The sequence below is a fragment of the Anabrus simplex genome, chromosome 2 (genome assembly GCF_040414725.1).
Source record: "Anabrus simplex isolate iqAnaSimp1 chromosome 2, ASM4041472v1, whole genome shotgun sequence".
Lineage (NCBI taxonomy): Eukaryota > Metazoa > Arthropoda > Insecta > Orthoptera > Tettigoniidae > Anabrus > Anabrus simplex.
The window spans coordinates 353825954-353841104 of record NC_090266.1 but is presented as its reverse complement, the minus strand read 5'-3'; positions in this window follow the sequence as shown (position 1 = coordinate 353841104).

Sequence of the window (15151 nt, the reverse complement as noted above, 5' to 3'; positions counted from 1 at the left end):
GGACCGGCTCGTTAAACGCTAGCGCCTGTCTACAGCCTAACTAACGAAAACGTCGAACTTAATCTAAAGGGGAAAGTATAAATTTTTATACCATGTATTTATAAAAAAAGGTATCACGTAAAATATATTTGTATTGGTTTAGTAATGAAATAGCACTTAAATTAACTATCTGAAAAAGAAATAAAAATATTTTGTATCGAAGGAACAAATATAAGTGTTACAAAAATTACAATATTTTAAACGAATTAAAGGTAAATAGCATCACCAACTGCGATTATGGCAATTTTTCCTCTTGTAAAATATACAGTAACTTACAACGGTCGAAGAATTGGGGCACGTAAAAAACCTTTAAAATATCTTGATCTTTAATAGAAATAAAAATATTTACCATTTTAAACATCTGGTGAATTGATGTAATTAATCGTACAATACTACGTCTTAATTTGAGCAGCGCAGTTAATACCAGAAATGTATGGTATCATGAAGAAAGGGAAAATAGTTCACGTTTTCGGGATTTAGGCGAGTGCATTTCTCGTTAAAAAACCAGCATTGCTGAATACTCTTTCGCTCAAAGCACTTGTGGCAGGTGCACACAACAACTTTAACGATAATTTGGACAGCTTGGGGTAGTCATGTTCACGACATTTCCTCCAATCTAGAACATCCGTTTCCTCGCCAGAGTGTCTCTGTGCTGTAGTTTATATAGCATCAATTCGTCTACATGCTTGCGCCCTGAAGGGGTTTTCCACTTTTCAAATCTGCAGCGTGGGTCATCAGCGTTTTATCTTGTCCATTGTGACACGGAAGGCTAAATTCAGAGGAAACTGCCTAGATATATTAGGAAATTAGGTATACGTGGATCACCAGTGCTAAACTATTCTTGGAATGAAACACTGTCTTCCCGAAGCTAACTCGGTCTGAATTTTGTGCAGCATTACTAGATTCAATCTCGTTCAATTGCACAAATCAGCTTTATTAACTTCATCAACATCATATGGAGTCAATGCTGATGTACGTTATTTGGTCAACTACCAAACTATTCAGAACCTGCTGGTTGGTGATGATAATTTGTTAGTTTCATGGACAAAAAATTGCTATATTGCAAAGCATTGTACTCTCTCTTGAATGAAAACATAAACCAAGTGGATCTCGTACAATGTCTTTTGAAATCCGTCTTTGGTGACTCTCAGTAATTTCAGAAGCCATTCTGTGACACGCTACATTTTAATTTTGGGCCATGAAGTAGAATATTTAAAACTTGACCAGAAAGCACCTGTTCTGTAACAGTGAGAAATTATATACTTGTTATATTTATTATTCATTAAAAGTAGATCAACTACAGTTGAAAGAGTGTAGAGGGGAGCCATTATAGCCAAGCCTCATCTACTCCGCTTTTTCTGAAATTCTCATGTAGAAGTGGAGGTCTGCGAACTTAATCATTACTCTATCTTCCATGTGACATAACTGTACTCAATTCATTTTACCCTACATGTATCGTTTTAGCTTCTGTTTGTCACTGTAACGGCGTATTTTATCTTTGTCACTTTTGCAGTAAAAGAGATGGCGTTAACTCCACAATCGATTATACTAGGCAAACTAGCCATATGGTGATAAATATTGGGATACAAATCACTAAATGACTAAATAAAAAACCTTCCTCTCGTGGTAACAAAGTGTTAGTGTTTAAACTAATGTAAATATTAATGTTGAAGCCACCATAATAAACACATATCCAATGCGTGACATAATCAATGTTTTGACATTTCTTCTAAGTAGTAACTGAATGTGTAGACGTATAGCCGGTTAAACTAAGTACAAAAACATCAAACACCAATGAAAAGAAAAAGCATTTTTGGATTAAATTGTGTTTCTCCGGAGAACATATTATGAAACAGATAATTAATGTTATCTCCCGATAATAATCACCGGATTCTAATTCACTCATTAAAACTGCCATTATAGCGTGAGCAAATGGAGATGATGTCTACTACTCAACCACTCAGATACTCAAAACACAAAATATGTTGAAAATTGAATAATTGTCATATGACAATATCACACTAATATGAATATATCAAACCAGGAGTCAGGATTTGGTTCAGTCTAATGCCAGTAACTGATATTTATTTTGCTACTTGCTCCAAAATTACAACCTCGTTGCACAGAATGAGAAGCATCAACGATTGGTGTCTGTTATAGCATTCAATATGCTAAAACTTCAAAGCAGAGATTAAACCTTGGTTCAATATTATGCCAGTAGATGGCCTTAATGTTGTTATATGAAACAAAATGACGATCTCACCTCATTGAATGAAAGGCATTTTGTCGACAAGGAACCTATCCCACAAAATTCTATTAGAAGCATCCAAGATGATTGTTTGTTAATGTCATTCCTCAAACTCAGCGGAAGACGTTTTATGTCATGTTGAAGACAGGAATTCTCCAAAGGTGACTTCAAATGGATCATATGTGACATACGTAAATCAGAAACCAGTGCAATAAATGTATACGGAAGTCGAAAATGTTCAACCAATGTCTTTCGTAAGAATGAGTGCCAAGTGTATAAAACTGATTTTGCAAACAATTGTTTTCTTATTATGATACATACCGGTCTACGACCAACGCGTGAAACTCGGCTCTGCTTTGGTGATCCAGTGATTTTATTTGTCTTTATGATCTGATCTGGGGTCTTCGAGGTGCTGGCCTGCAACGTGAATTGAGAAATACACAAAGTATTAATATGCTGAAGTGGAATATTCCAAAAAGTAAATACCATAAGCTTTAAACTGATCATACAAGGAAAATAATTTATTCAATTGAATATACTATTGCATGTTTATCATGTGAAAATTCTTCAACACTTCAGGTCTGGCAGATTTCCTTTGCTTTTCAGTTTGAAAAGCGGCAAAACATGCAGTACACTTGATTTGAGAGATATCACTTCCTTGTTCGTGAGAGGAACTTGCTTTCGTTGGACATCCACGATATGAATAGGAGATTAATTTCATAAAGAATAGCATTAGTCCACTTGAACCCGTTATCTAAGGTCTAGGATCACAACGCACCGCTACTATAGTCTTCATGGACGCTGCAAACTTTTCTGCACGTCTTCCACTGTAACAGGATCGCAACCAATCAGTAGCCTACTTTTTCGAGTGTCGCCTGTGTGATGTTCTGCGAGGGAGAGAGCGTGAGGTTTTGATCTCTTTGGAGGGATGATCGCTCCAAGGTGTTATTCTCGGAGTTCGGCGCAACGACTGGGAAGTCGTAATATTTAGTGATTTTTCGTTACGTACGGAAAATATTTTTACAAGGAACTGAAGCTATTAAGTTATTGAAATATCACGTTTGAAGATGGCCTGAGAATAATGCAAATTCAGAGTCGTGAGACAACAGGTGGTGAAGTTGCTGAGGAAAGAGGCGCTTCCAGATAAAATGTTTAAGCTTTAGGTTTAAGATTAGTACCGATGAAGATTGAGAATTTCACCAATTATTAATGTGGTCAAAGTTATGTCATTAACTAGCATGTGTGTGATGGCACGAAGTTTTGGAAACATTTGAGCAAATTTTTTAAACGTGAAACATTGCAGGAAAGAAACGAGGACACGAGGACGTGCTGGAAAATGAGAGTTACTGTCGCCTCAGAAACAGACATGTGCTTAGTACCGTGAATTTTTTCGTATAGGTTTGCACCAGAAGTCATTACCGTATTAACGCGAGTCGCATGTAGGAAATATATACACTATTAGTATGCAAGCCTGTCTTCTGTATTCGAAATTACTATCTATAAAGTAATTAGAAATTCTAAATGGACTATTGAACCCTGGAACTTACCGTTCCATCGTTGGTCGTCTGGTTCGGCTGCTTCACTAGAGCGATACAGTACTCTTGGTTCTTGGGGTTGTTGCGAGTTTTTTCTGTCACTTCATCGATCAAACGATAGAGTTCGGAGGAGAGCATGACTACTTCAAGTGTGGAGCAAAAATGTGCTTACTAAAATGTTTATATAATGTAAATGACGAAAATTAATTTATTAAATAGGCAAGAAAATTCACTTAAAATTTTCAAAACATGTTCTAACACAGTCACAATGCATACCGTGAGTGGTAAAGATTTGTTGAAGTTGTTTATAAGTTTATTTCAAAGAATGAAAATATAGTGTAACATTCGTGGACAGCAAATACCGGGAAAGAATTTAGAGAACCTGAAATCGGACAACGTTTATCCAAACGATAACTGAGATTTAACCAACCTTCAATGTGTAGAATTCCAGATTTACATTTAATTACAGTTATCCGCCAGCCGACTAAGCTATCGGATTTTGGAAACCCCACCCTCCCTCAAACCCCTCACCACGAATGGATCCTTAATCAAACCAAATCAATCATCTATTCTTTTGAAAGTTTGCGAAATATTACTTGAAAGCGTGGTGTTCATTACAAGTTAACAGCAATCTTCACAATCAAAAATAAAATTCCACTATGTACTGTCATCTCGTGACACCGTTATGTTAAAGGGGAATCCCGATGCTGAATGTGCATCACCCCAAACAGATGTTCAGAAGAAACCAAGAACTCTTGAACAGTGGGATCTTGCGTTACATCGTACTGAAGGAACAAAACCGCGAAGTGCAAGAATACTTTTATTTATTGTGTGTTTAGAGGAAATGAGAAAACACTGAAGTTAAAGAAAAGTGATGAATCACCTAATGTTCTCACTTCCAGGTTATGAAACTGTCACGTTAAATTCGTTAAAATACAAGTCAACAATATAAAACAAGCAAAAAGAAATCTTTCCAATTCTCTATAACTACGACCGCAATTACAAATGTGTCTACCTAACCATGTCCCATTCAACCAAACTACAAGTTATCGGTAGATCAGTGTTTCACATAAATAATGTGAATAACGAAAAGTGAAAATAAATTATATTAACGGCTGACGAATCGGAACCGCATTCGTAGTGTAAATCCGGTATTAATCAACTAAGTGTCAGCACACGGCACTATCATAATATAGCGGACACCCGAACAATAAATTTTAAGATAAAGAAAACAAGAACTTGAACACGCGTGGCTAAGCATTAAGGAGTAGTCTCCATTAGCCAAGTTTCTACGTGGCACAGCCCTTACATCCATGCCGCTAGTGATGAAACGCTATTATGGGAGCACCTTCTGGCTAGTAAGGATTATGCCGAAACATGTCCTAAATAGTACACTTTCATCGCTTTATACGCCATTCGAATAAAATCAAAACTGGTAGTGTAGTATTTCTTTCCGAGCCATATCGTGGGCAGTCGTATTTCGGAGTTGTACTTTGACGTCTATGAATCTGCGTACTCGTACTACATATAACTGCCAAAAACACTGGATAGGGAGATTTATCCCGACTTTAAATTTTATCCTGGCGACTTTTTCATTGTGACAGGGAAGGCTAAATATAAAGGAAACTGCCTCCATAGCAGAACGATTGATATACCTGGATCACCGGTGATAAATATGTTCTTGGAATGAAACTCTTTTCTCCAAAAGTATCCTTTTAGCTCCTGTTTGTCTCTGTAACTGCGTATTGCCACTTTTGCAGTAAATGAGATGGCGTTAACTCCATAATATTAGGCAAATGGTCTATTTGGTGATAAACATTGGGATAGAATTCACTAAAAGTCTAAATAAAGAATCCTTCTCTAATGGCAACAACGTATTAGTGTTTAAACTATGCTACACATTAATGTTGACATCATTATAAACACATATATAGTGCGTGACATAATCAATGTTTTTTCTAAGTAGTAAATGTATGTGTGGACGTATAGCCGGTTAAACTAAGTAAAACAGCTTCAAATTCCTAGGAAATAAAAAGCATTCTTTGGCCTAAATTGTGTTTTCCTGGACAACATATTGTGAACAATAATTATTAACATTATCTCCCGATAAATAAATCACCGGATCGTAATTCATTCATTAAATCTGCAATTATAGTGTGAGCACATGGAGATGGTGTCTACTACTTAACCACTTGAATACCCAAAACACTAAATGTATTGAATATTGTATTAATGTCACGTGGTGATATCACGGTAATGTGAATACATCAAGCCAGGCGGCAGGACTTGGTTCAGTCTAATGCCAGTAGCTGATGTTAGTTTCACTACTTGCTCACAAATTACAACCTCGTTGCACTGAATGAGAAGCATCAACGATTGTTGTCTGTTATTGCATTGAATATGCGAGAACTTCAAATCTGTTACTTTGTCTGCCAGAACAGTCGAACGAAGGACATACGTGACGAACTGAAATGTATGCTAACAGGGAGTGCTGGTAAGTTTACCTTTAGTTCTCTAGCTATGGATGAGAGTAATGATGATTGCGGTACTGCACAGTTCCTCATCTCCAACCTTTTAATGTGATGAGTTGACAGCTCTTCAGCGTCTGAAGGGTGCAAAGATGTCAGAAGATTTCTTTAAACAATATGTGATACTGGCAAAAGCTGAAACTGCTCTCAAGCAAATCTGCTGGAGCTCGAAATATGGTAGCATTCAAAGGTGCGCTTGTTGCTTATATGTAGAAGTCTTCCAAGTATCCTTCCGATCGTCCACTGTCCATTCATTGTGTAATCCAGCAAGAATCGCTTTGCATTTTAAATTGAGATCATGCAGAGTATTTGTTTGTGAAATCTGACAACTTCACAAGAAGGCATGAACGTAATCATGGACAATTTCAACAATTTCTTTGGAAGTGTTGTATGTGTATGTTTAGTCCTCATCCCGAAGGCTGGTTGGATCCTCAACAGTTCCGCCATCAGCTGTCACAGATGGCCTAGGCATCACTGAAGAGGCGTACTAGGGAAATGAGTGAGGTAGTTTCCCGTTACTTTCCTCACCGAGCCAGAAGTTGCTATTACTCATCAGTCTCCCAAGCCCACTGAAATGGATGCACCAACTGACCCTATGAGCAATATTTTCACACCATTCATAGCAGGGACTGGCTGCAGAAGGAATGGCATTACTAGCATTACTCTACCTCAGCCACTTTCATTTTGTCAAAGCCAAGGATAAAGCTGAGACAGATCCATGAAAGTAACAAAATTGCTGTATCCCATACGAGAAGACGTAGTGCACTGTAAACACTAGGTTCCGCCAGCAAAGGCACTTGGAAGTGTTAATTAGTGAGTATGTAATTTATCATTCCCAGACGCATTGACTTAGGCGCGAAAAGTTTCTCGAAATATTTTTCAGCTTGCATTCTAAATTGTGTCCATTGAAAACATAGGCTGAAGGAAGAATTTTAAGATTTTAGGTGGATACGCGGTTTGTGTAATTAACACCAAACTTGATATTGTTCAGTAGGCAATGACGGCATTTTCCAAATTGAAATGCTCTCTTAGTTCTTATATTCAACAGCAACTGTAATTTGTAATTCAAGTTGATCTCTCTTATTTATGGATAATAAACTGTAAAAGCTTATGTTCCGTTATATGTTGTGCTCGTTTTATCTTAGCGAAAAATAATACAGAAATGTAAATATAAGTCATCCCTTTGCCATTGCTTTAATGGCAATAATAAACGTTCTGTTAGTTTTATTCCTTCTTTTATAAGAATATTTTGTAAAACGCAATGTGTCTTTTCATTAAAATACTAAATAACCGTTACAGAACATTACAAGCTAATGTACCCAATGCATTTCTTGGACGTGTTCCAAAATGGCGCCTACGGAAGGTAGAGACCACCCAAGACACAGGAATATATAGCAAGATATCGACGTTTAAGCATATTAGAAGGCCATGACTGATTCGGAACTACGATGTTACGAAGGCAATGTGCGACAGAGTACAATCGACTGAATTGTTTTAAAAAAATAAGAAGAATCGAAGGGATTATTAGAAAAACTGACTTGAAAATTTAATCTCGCAAGGACAAGAGGTGATTGATATTGCTCTGAAAAGTTAAGAAGATTGAACAATTTCTAACGCGGATATTAAGCTGAAACGACATTAATATCGAAGAGAAGAGCGTATTAATATATAAAATACAGTGAGGAGGATAAGAACCCGGCGAATTTTGAAAACTTCGTTCAGATATATATGTTGATCGTCTGAAAGCATAAGATCTGGTGATACACGAGAGCAGAAACTGAAACTGCAACTGGAGAAAATAATAGCGGAGATATCATAAATAGAGAAACAATCATTCCCAAAATCAAATAAGCTAACTCCGTATATTTCAAAAAGACGAGGCGATTTACCCATACGCAGACCTTAAGAATTAAAAAAATTAATCTACAGAAGAAAGCTAGAATATATAGCCTAGATATCAACAGAAAATTTAAAATGTCAGAAATCCAAAATGAATATGTATTTTTCAGAAATATTCGATATTGTCTACAGTACTTCTGAGGAAATGATGGCTTACTAAACCGGCATGGACCAACCTGGAGAGAGATGTCATCCTGGCAGTTAAGACAACTCGACACGAGAGAAGGAGGTCACGTAACCAGAGCCACTTCAGATGAAGGATCCGACCAGTCGTCGAACCATGACCTAAGATCCAGCCATGGAGCAGACGGAGAGGAGCAACTAAGGCCCGAGATGTCGAATGACGAGCTAAGTGGTAGTAATAAGTAGAATAGTTCTTTATTTAAACGTATTCATGGTATGTGCTGTAGAACTGAATATCCCAAGCATGAAATAATTAAGTGTGCAAATGATATAAGGAAGTTAAGTGCGATATATTTAATATGATATTAATATATTAAGTCAATGTGGAGTTAAGACGATAACTCATGATATACTGGTTAAGTATTATTGTATAATTTCAATCAATGAGTGAGCATACGATTAAAAAGTGACATAGTAAAACAGCTGATTTCAAAGAGTGCCAGTTAGTTTAAAAGATCTATGAATGACATAGTGCTATCCAAACCTAGATTACGTCATAGTAGGACGCGTATTTGGAAGTGTTTCATTAAAGTCAACATATTCTTTGCTGTATGGTAATGTATGAAGAATAGATACCGTATGTGGGGTTATGTGTCGTATTTACGATAAGTTAAGTCTTAAGAAAGGAATTCTGCGTGAAACGAACGTGATGTCTTAATGTATTAGATGATTATTGGAGGTTATATGTATTATATATGAATGTCAAGTGAGTTGAATATGAGTTGAAATGAAGGTTATTGGGGATAATATGGAAATGTTTGTTATGATTTAATTGAAATATTGCGCAGAACGGTAAGTAATGAGACATGTGCGAAATGAATAATACGCGATATATGGATGGAAACAAAGCAATTACTGAAAGGAAACATACCCCAGGGAAAACTTATAGCAAGGTATGGATGGTTAAGTTATATGTATTTAGCTTAGTATTGAGAATGATTTGGCAGTAGTAATAACTGGTAATGGTTAGATTTATATGTGTTGTGTCGTATTCTCCATGAATATAGATCGTGTAAAAGACAAGATTATTATATAACCAGAGTGATAATATAATATTAAGATATTATACTGCAGGTACTTGTACACATGTTTATATGGCAGAAGCTTATCGGCTATGTGCACATTGAACTGTGTTACGTTAAATAACGAATTATATAGCTAGAGTAGGGAAATAATATGATATATATATGAAATATCGTTTATATTTTTCTTAAATTGAAACACGATAAAAGTGAGTAATACGCTAGGAGCCGTAATTTGAATGGCGGTAGGACCAAGTAACTTAGCACGTCAGTCGATTTCTTGTTTTCTTTATTTTATCCGATACCAACGAATTCAGATCACTATTATCAGAACTCAGATAATACAGACTATGCATATTGTTTTTAATTTAGGTCATTTTTATTATAATTCAGGTCATTATTATTATAATATGATTACAGTTATCGTTGTGATTATTATGACAGTGAATTTTTGACGTCGTAAATGATATAAATACTTGGTAAAACTATGAACTTTGACAATAATCAGATAATTAATATATATTGGTGCACGCAAGTAGCACGGTTTAATTTTTGCATGGAAGATTTAGAAAAAATTTATTTCACTTCAGAAATATCCAGTTCAAAATGTTGTAATAAGCAAATATGAGCTAAATATAAGCCTTAAAGAATTAATTCACGTATGACAATCTTTGTTTTTGAGATATTAATTGGAAGTTCATGAACATATTTAGGTACTTTACAATTTCTTTCGCGATTTTATTAATTTAATAAATAAGCTTCTTAATTATTTTTATAATTCAGTGAGTTATTATTCGTAGTATTAGATTATAGTCATACTTAGCATGTAAGATATTTTCTGAGCGGATTTGCGTTAGAAGTCGTTGATGGAAGTTTGTATTTGCGGACTTTGCGATTTGGTGATGACATACGAATTTCAGAACTGCACTTGGAACTAGTATCTTTCTCTGAACTTGCGTAAAATTGAACTTATAGAAAAATTAAACATTTTCCTTAAAATATGGATACCCTGAGACGAAATCTGACTAGCTGGAGAAATAACTGTAGTTCACCTTAATCCGTAGGGTGCACCAATTTTCGGCAATCATCGTCGCCATAAGACCTATCTGTGTCAGTGCAACTAGCAAAAAAATTCGGCGTTCATGAATCTCTTACTTGCCCCCTTATGGTTATCGTACGCCCACCCGTACCTTTTCAGAACATTCCATTTTCTCTCAAATGTTCATTTCCTTATTCCTTTCTACTACAACCAATGTATCGTCGTGAAACAAGTAGTTTTGACTTTGAACACAGAACTGTTCCAATCATATTTTATTCTTGATACATGATTGAAATTCTATAATGTTCTGTAGGTAACATGTTAACGTACTAATAATTCCCTGTTGGCACCATAGGTATTTAACTAGCATATTCACACACCAATTGTTTTGGATGCTTATGCACAGTGTTCGATCCTCTCCTTTTTTCACATTTTACCTTATATACCTTATAACTCACTGCAATATATTTTGTTTAATTCCTTTTCTTGCTATGAGCACTTCAGTTATCAAATGGTGCCTTTCCGTTTAGTTTTTATTTTCATTTTCGTTTGATAGAAGGTTTGTGACCACACCCTCTAAGGGGTGTCGAAGGACATTCCTTGATTCTAATCATTTCTTCCATCCCATAAAATTTCGCCACCACGATGTTTCGTGATGTTTCTTGAAATGTTACCTCTCCTCTTGATTTTATTTATATTTGTCATCGTAAACTACACCGTACACTAATATCTAGGTCAACTTACAATTTAAATAGCATAGTTATTTGTAATCGCTAGAAATGGTCAGTTGTCCAACAATTCTCGTTTACAGCTAGCATTAAGTAGCAAATCTTGTTTCCCTACTTGGGTATAAGTGAATTAACCTCATAAGGTTACAATAATATCCCCTAAGAGCACCCCAGACAGGTATGGGACTTCCCGTGCGTGAGAGTTGGAACCCGAGACATGAAACTCCCGTAGCCCCACTCACGTCCAGCGCAGCCCACTGAGACAATTGAGCGGGAGGAAGACGGGTTATGTCTGCCTTTAATTTAACTATAAACACACTTGGAAAAACACAACGCCAAGGAGGAATGAGTCATTCATGTAGATATTGGAGATATGGAATGACGCCACCTAGTTATGTAAACGATCCCGGTTTCAGGTCGGTCAGATTGTTCATACGGCGCCCTACACCTGATTGGTCACGGAAGAACCACCTCCTGTATGTGAAGCCTAGTAGAGCTTAGTTGACGTTTAGTGTATGAGGTGCAGTGACTTGAAGAGCTTGTGTGTGAAACATGGCCTAGCGAGGGATACCATCAGGATACCAACAACTGTCACCGATTGAGAGGTTGCGGATAATTGGTCTTCGTGAGAGTAAGGTATCGGTCCAAGCTTTAGATGTACGTGTTGGCCGAAATGGTTCACAACGCACGACATGTATGGCGGCAGTAGTCAAATGAAGAGGCATATGCTAGAGACCTGGAGCAGGACCAACCCAACAGGACAGAACACCGGAATATCACCACAACATTCAGATGCACTGGAAAAAAGCCCGAGCAACAGCAGTGGACATTTGAGTTACTGTGGCTTTACACATTGAGCAACAAATAATTGGCAACCGTTTTCAGGCAACACGCTTACGATCATGTGTCCATGCAGCAAGTATTCCACGGATCCCACAAAAATTACGAGTGAGGCTGTACCGGTTTCTGCAGCCGTCACAGTGGACCGACGAATGGCATAGTATTACCTTCAGTGATGATTCTCGCTTTCGTCTTGATAGCAAGGATCCTCGAAATCGAGCCCAACGGCACACTGGGTAAAGCGGCCAGGCTAATGTTTTTGTCGTGAGGAACACCAGGCCAAAACTAGTCATTACAGTCTTGAAAGATGTCGTATGTCATGTTAAATTGTCATTCCGTGATTGTTGAGGGTACAGTTACTGCTCGATAGTACGTAGACAGGGTTGTCGATCCAGTGGTTGTCCCTGTAATGCTAACTGTTGCAATGGGATGTTTTAGTATGACAGTACCCACCGTCATACTGCAGGCATCTCCAGGGATACTCTCCAAGGTATTACGCTTTTAGAGTTGCCCACTAGGTATCTGTACCTAAACCCTATTCACGCTGAGGCTTATGTCTATACATTTTGCGAGATCCATTATTGGGGAATTTTAGGTCGATCATGTTCCAGTGTCCACAAAGAATATGCATGAAATTCAAAATGTTAGAGTACGGAATGAAGTCGTAGATGTATATCACTACCTAACACAAATCAAAGGTAGGTTTGGTCAAAGAGGTCCAGACCTAAGGGCAACCGAATTCCCAAAGTTATCCGGAGTGCCTAAAGGAGAACACCAATGCTTTCATTCATGATGTACAAAACCAAGAACCTAAGGATTGGCCAATACATCAATACATACATCAGCCATGAAATTAGGACAGCCATCCAGGATACGTAAACACACATGGTGCATCACACTGCAATAAAGTCATCGGTAAGAGAATCAAAGCATGGAATCAATGGAACGGAAATTAGACAACTGAAAGGAGGGAAATCTGCATAAAGACCGAGGAATTAACCTCCAAAATAATCTGCTACGGAAAACGTGCCTACGACAAAAGCAGACTTGTATGATAGAACAGAATTTCCAGAAAAATAATGCCCCAGGAATTTCTAAAAGACATTCCGAGAGCATTGATCCGGGTATAAACCACCAAGATTATCTTTTCGTCGAACGAATGAAGCACTACAGACAATCAGTAGAGAGAACTGAATGATGGTAGCTGATTACTTCACAGATTTATTGAACTTAGATCCACCAGTGGAAATACTGCACTTCGAAAATCCGTGTCATATCCTGACTCGCACCCCCAACAACAGAAGAAATAAAATTAATCCAACCGATTAAAGATAACAAAGCCCCTGGAGAGGATGGTACAATTGAGGAGATGATGAAAATAGTGGGAGATGAACTCATAAGAAGAATTAATGCACTCCTAACAGAAATATGAAAAACTGAAATGATTCCGAAGGACAGGAAGAGTGCAATTATCCATTCGCTACACAAAATAACGTGATACAGTAGATACCGACACCTACAGAGGCCTGTCTGTTTTGCTAGTAGTCTACAAGATTATGTATAAACCTCCCTTAAACAGAGTTCAACAGCAAACAAATCCTGATTGGTGAGTATATGTGCTGAGCAGATTTGGTGTTTGAAAAATATATTAAGGATACGCCGAAGTACCAACATATTTCTCACCTTTGTGTAGTTTAAGAAAGAGTATGAATTCTGACAGAAAATCCGTTTTTGACACTTAGAAAAGCTCAGAATGGGCAGGAAAGGAATAGTAATCATTTGCCAGGCTCCCAAAGACACAGCATTTAAAGTGAGCTTTCTTGGTGCATTATCTGAGCCTTTTCAAGTACGTACAGGAGTTATCCAAGGAGATGGCCTCTCCTCGATTCTGCTAAACACGGTGTTAGACAAAGTCATCAGAGAATGGGAAAAATTAACTGAAGATATGAGATTAAATACTTAGCAACAGAGAAACAAGCCTGGCGTTTGTTAACGTTCTAGGGATCATTACTAAAACCAGTGAAGGGCACAGGTATGCCATAGAGCTCGTACATAAGACAGCATCAAAGACAGGGTTCCAAATATCATATGACAAAGCTCATTTCATGTCATCAAAATATCAGGAGATCCCACTACAGACCATGGGAACATTTCATCTGTGTCTTCCTTCAAATGTCTCGGAAAAATCATACTACCATCTGGACTGGACAACAAAGCCAATTTAGAAACAGCCTCCAAACTCCATAAAGCGTACAGTGTAACATGGCGTCACTACAATAAAAGAGTGATATCGCGTAATGTGAACCTTCGTCATTACAGGACAGTTGTTTTGCGGTAAGCATTACATGCCTCAGAAACTACACCTCCAGGAGGCCACTCTAAAATTTATGAAATTGGAATGCAAGAAATAAAATTAGGAAAATGTATCGTCCCACTCATGTAAATGGCGTGTGGTTTAAGAGAATATCTACAGACCTGTACACAGCAGCAGGTAAGTTTACTGATTCCCTACGTAGGAGACGCTTGAAATTCTATGGCCATACCTGTAGAATGGACAATAATAGTTTTACTAAGCAACTCTTTACTATAATCATTCCGAAGATATAAATTAAGCAGGATTTATAAGATTCACCAGACTCATATCCCTCAACATCTGATGAAATAAAACAGACAATCCAATCGATTAAAAATAACAAAGCTCCTGGAGCGGATGGCATAACTGCGATTAGAGGGGAAGATGACCTCATAAGAAGAATTCTTGCTCTCTCAACAGAAATATGGTAAACTGAAGTGATTCGTGGAACAAGCTAAAAACACAACTGGGAAACATTGGACAGAAGAACGCAATAAAGCAACAGAGAGAATTCATGAAGAGATTTTGGGAGGAGAAGAACAAGGGAAAGCCGCCAGACCACGCTGATTAATAATACGCCCGTCAATGGGCATAATGAAGAAATAACAGTAATATCAATAATAATAATAATAAAATTATACGCCTACATATAAAACCATTGGTATCTTCTGGTAACACATTTGGTAGTAAAGGTTTAAGGATTCCCATCCATTCGATTCCTGTCCTTTCTTCTTCCG